Source organism: Schistocerca gregaria, chromosome 1, assembly GCF_023897955.1.
Source record: "Schistocerca gregaria isolate iqSchGreg1 chromosome 1, iqSchGreg1.2, whole genome shotgun sequence".
Lineage (NCBI taxonomy): Eukaryota > Metazoa > Arthropoda > Insecta > Orthoptera > Acrididae > Schistocerca > Schistocerca gregaria.
Window position 1 is genome coordinate 689,957,402 of NC_064920.1, and position 4,908 is coordinate 689,962,309.

Here is a 4,908-nt window from a genome sequence, read left to right on the forward strand (position 1 = left end):
GTTGTGTGACTAGGGCCTCCCGTTGGGTAGACCGGTCGCCTGGTGCAAGTCTTTTTTTTAGTTGACGCCACTTCGGCGACTTGCGTATCGATGAGGATGATATGATGATGAAGGCAACACAACACCCAGTCCCTGAGCGGATAAAATCTCCGACGCAGCCAGGAATCGAACCCCGGCTCCTTCGTTCGGTGTTATTCGTTGCGTTTGTTGTGGGCGGACGTCACACGACATCCGTTCAAGTTCATCGTTGATTCCTTAACTGAGTTTTTTTATTACAGAGGGCCACTGCCTCACTGACTGAACACGATGAGCTACTGTGTCGGCAACACCACTCAGATATCGAGGCGAACATGCCTGAGATGCTCTTGGCAGACGTTTTTCTGAACGGACCCTCTCTCCCCGTAAAATCCAAGAACTGAAAAGTGCCTTGAGAGAGGAATGGGACAATATCCCCAAAGACTTCTCAACAGCCGGTTAGCCAGCAGGAACAAAAGGTGCAAAATTCAGAAAAAAGGAGCAGAGATTCAAAATGTGCAAAGAAACATGTGTGCCTCAAAAGAGAAAGTGAACGTTGGGAGATCTGTTCCACCACATATCTTCAAACACAACATGTTTGATTGCAAGCAATATCATCGACCAATGTTTTACCTATATTAGCTGAAGTAGCAGCGACTAGCAGACATAAATATGCGATCAACAGTCTGGACAGTTGGACTAGATACACTGGATATAAGTAATTGAAAGACATTATTGATATTCCTACGGAATTACTTATTACCATCGACAGTGACATTACTCGATGTGACACACACAGACAGACAGAGAGAGAGAGAGAGAGAGAGAGAGAGAGAGAGAGAGAGAGGTAGAGAGAGGGGGGCGGAGGGAGGAAGACAGAATGTAGAAGAAAGACAAAAGAACGAAATGGAGTATGGAAGAGCATGAAATTAAAAACAAAGGTTCCATAATATGTCCCCTTTACTCTACACCAAGGTCAGATGCAGAATGACACCTCATCGACGTCGAGACCATTATGGACGAAGCTGTAGCTCCGTTGAAGAACGATTAAATTAGAAAATGGACGTTACCTTGTTTAAAGAACCATTCCTGCAGTAGCCTAAAATGGTTAAGAGATTCCACGGAAAACCTAAGTCGACCGGAGTGGCCGAGCGGTTCTAGGCGCTACAATCCGGAACCGCGTGACCGCTGCGGTCGCAGGTTCGAATCCTGCCTCGGGTATGGATGTGTGTGATGTCCTTAGGTTAGTTAGGTTTAAGTAGTTCTAAGTTCTAGGGGACTGATGACCTCAGAAGTTAAGTCCCACAGTGCTCAGAGCCATTTGAACCATTTTTTTGAAAACCTAAATGATAATACCAGGGCCAATGTTCGATATCTCCTCATCTCGAGTCAACATTCCTAACTATGGTGCTATTTCAGTTGGTCAGACACTCGCAATCTTAGGCTCCATGCGGAAACAAATTACCAGAATCATTTATTACGCTAAGAGATTATCAGTCCGGATTGCTCGTACAGCGCTGGTTTCATCTACATCATCCTCGGGAGAATTATTTTTTGGCTTTATTTAATTTTTTTAGATTCCTATCCAAGCATACGTTGTGTTCACCACCTGTGAGAATTTAAAACTGTGAACTGAGCTGGGACTCGAGACGCTGGACGACTGCTTTTCCAGATCAGTCACTTATTTCTACCTGAAGCATCAGAGCAGGCACTTTTGCTTGCCACTGGCTCCGCTCCATTCCCTCGCAAGTACATCTCAGTGAGAGCCTTTCGCACTAAATCAAGAAAACTTGGTTAAAATCCCTGCAGCCATCGTTGTCACGGGAGACGGCGTTCGTGAGCAACCACGCTGTCACCGTACCCGTACACCATGCAGCTGGTACCCTAACGGGTGTGCAGCGGGCCACGCCCACTGGCCGACTCGGTTCAGGCGGCGGCTGCGGTGGACCGGTTTCGCTCATTCTGAGATAACACGCCAGGGGAAACAGAGCTGCTGTACTGGGGGCGTAGCTCAGATGGTAGAGCGCTCGCTTAGCATGTGAGAGGTACCGGGATCGATACCCGGCGCCTCCAGAATTAATTTTAAGGATTATTATCCATGCTTAAAACCCCGTAAGTGCTACAAAAGTGAACGAGCGACTAATTAAATTGAAGCGCATATCAAGTACGATAAGTTGCACATATAATATAATTTTTTATGTAGCTTTTGTGACATTTCTCTCTGCAGTAAAAATTTTCGAAAGAAAAACACGCCTTTCCTTTTTTTGTTTAATGAGTCTCAGAACGAAAAGTACTTCGTTTTTGAAACCGTCTGGTACCTAAAGTTGAGTATATTAGAATGCTGTAAGCAAACCATACATTTGTAAACATTGTGTAAATCGTTCCTCTCTTGACGCCATTTTTTCAAGGCCTGAGCTGGACCAGCCACAGAACACGTCGCGCGGTGGGCTAACCACGCTGTCAGCTGTACAGCTGCAGTCATTTTCCGATATACCGGGCGATGAAAAAGTCAGTATAAATTTGAAAACTGAATAAATCACGGAATAATGTAGATAGAGAGGTACAAATTGACACACATGCTTGGAATGACATGGGGTTTTATTAGAACCGAAAAAATACAAACGTTCAAAAAATGTCCTACAGATGACGCGTCATCTGACCAAAATAGCAATAATTAGCATAACAAAGTAAGACTAAGCAAAGATGATGTTCTTTACGGGAAATGCTCAATATGTCCACCATCATTCCTCAACAATAGCTGTTGTCGAGGAATAATGTTGTGAACAGCACTGTAAAGCATGTCCGGAGTTATGGTGAGGCATTGGCGTCGGATGTTGTCTTTCAGCATCCCTAGAGATGTCGGTCGATCACGATACACTTGCGACTTCAGGTAATCCCAAAGCCAATAATCGCACGGATTGAGGTCTGGGGATCTGGGAGGTCAAGCATGACGAAAGTAGTGGCTGAGCACACGATCATCACCAAACGATGCGCGCAAGAGACCTTTCACGCGTCTAGCAATATGGTTTTTTTTTTTTTTTTTTTAATGAAAGCCCATGTCATTCCAAGCATCTGCGTCAATTTTTACCTCTCTATCTACATTATTCCATGCTTTATTAAGTTTTCAAATTTATGCTGACTTTTTGATCACCCGGTACTATTAAACTCTAAATCGACGCAGATAATTTGAGGCCCATTGACTTGATCCATCGTTAATTGATTCTTCCCTGGCTTCTAGTTAGAACAACTTGACAGTTATCAATGAAAAACACAGTATTGTGCACATTCTGCAAAACTGAATCAGACCGTTAAACTATTTTTTTGCTTACTAGGCCATCATCAGACATTAACTGACGATCAGCAAAGAGGGCACAATATTCGCGGACAACATTGAGAAAGATGTTACACATCAAAAGTGACAGTGCAACAGCAATGCAAATAAAAACGCTAAATAGTAAATAAATACAATGGATACAGTGTATAAATAATTAACATTGAACTTAAACAAAAAAGAAAGACAGTGTCTACATAATTTTAATTAACTGAACAATCCCAATAAAGCAAAATTAGTGCTCGATGAGAGTACTGAAGAATAGCTTGCAAAAGTATTGAAGGTGATATAGAAATAGAGTAAAAGGGAGGAGTGACAATTGCAACAACAGAATATATGGAGTATATAGAAAGTCACAATAAAATAAATAAATGCCGAAAAAATGGAGGAACAGAAGGTAACAACAGTGTGAGGAGCATTGAAGACTGTGAGGATTAAGTGAAGTTCAGAAAAGAGGAAATAGTGGAAGGAGAGCAGAAGAACTTACAGGTGGGGTATAATATCAGTTTTTGTTTCCGATGCAAGATGTGGTCAGTCAAGACAAGGTTATAGATGTTGGTTGAATCACTAAATTCTATTGTGTCTAACTTACTTTGAAATATCGTTTTGATGTGTTCCATAATAGCTGAATATTACAACAGATTTAAGTTAATCCTTCCGTGTACCGTTCTTACCAAAACAATGACCTCAGCATTCAGTTCGCCCAATTCCGTACCTAGTGGGCATATCACGAGGCGAGAACATCTAAAAAACACATTCCCAGAGTTCTGATGAAGGGAATACCGTGTAAACAGCTTCACCTGGGCATACTATGGTTGTGCAGGCGTGAGAAGAGTACTCTCCATCAGTGGAGATGAAGGTAAGCCTGGTTCTAGGTGCTTAGTCCGGAACCGCGCGACTGCTACGGTCCCAGGTTCGGATCCTGCCTCGGGCATGGATGTGTGTGATGTCCTTAGGTTAGTTAGGTTCAAGTAGTTCTAAGTTCTAGGGGACTGATGACCACAGATGTTAAGTCCCATAGTGCTCAGAGCCATTTGAACCATTTTTTTTTTTTTTTTGAAGGTAAGCTGATAAGACAGTGTGTTGTGTTGTAGTGTATGTATTTAACAGACGACAGTAAGTCATTGACGCAATTAAAGGACTATCATGGCGTGGGATTTGATGGTAGCATTCAGAAAGTCAACGTGCTACAGTTCGCTGATAGTACAGAAGTGGTTGCCGAAAGAGAAGTGAGACTAAGTCGGCTACTTATTGAAAGGGTGCGAGTGGTAGCTGGTGATTATACAAAACACGTAAACATAAAGAAGGATACGGTAAGTATGCGCACAACAGGTGGAAAAAACTGTATGGCTGTGTGTTAAGCTTGCACAACAGACACTTCAAAAATTGGATGGATATAGCTATGTCGGAAGTAGATAAACACTTCACATGCAAGGAAGGCACGGCTTTCTATAAATAAAACAGTTACCAATATTCAAAAATATTCTATTGTAAGTAGGCTGTTTAGGTTTTCTTATTGGTAATGCCACGTAGCGCTCTGTATGAAAATCGCTGGCTGTGCT

At 42.5% G+C, this 4,908-nt stretch overlaps 1 non-coding gene across 1 annotated transcript; it reads left to right on the forward strand.

Moving 5' to 3' along the window:
- The first annotated feature begins 2,015 nt into the window (after positions 1-2,015).
- Positions 2,016-2,088, forward strand: Trnaa-agc (transfer RNA alanine (anticodon AGC)). The gene has a single exon. It is a non-coding gene; the product is annotated as a tRNA-Ala (tRNA).
- Positions 2,089-4,908: the final 2,820 nt, after the last annotated feature.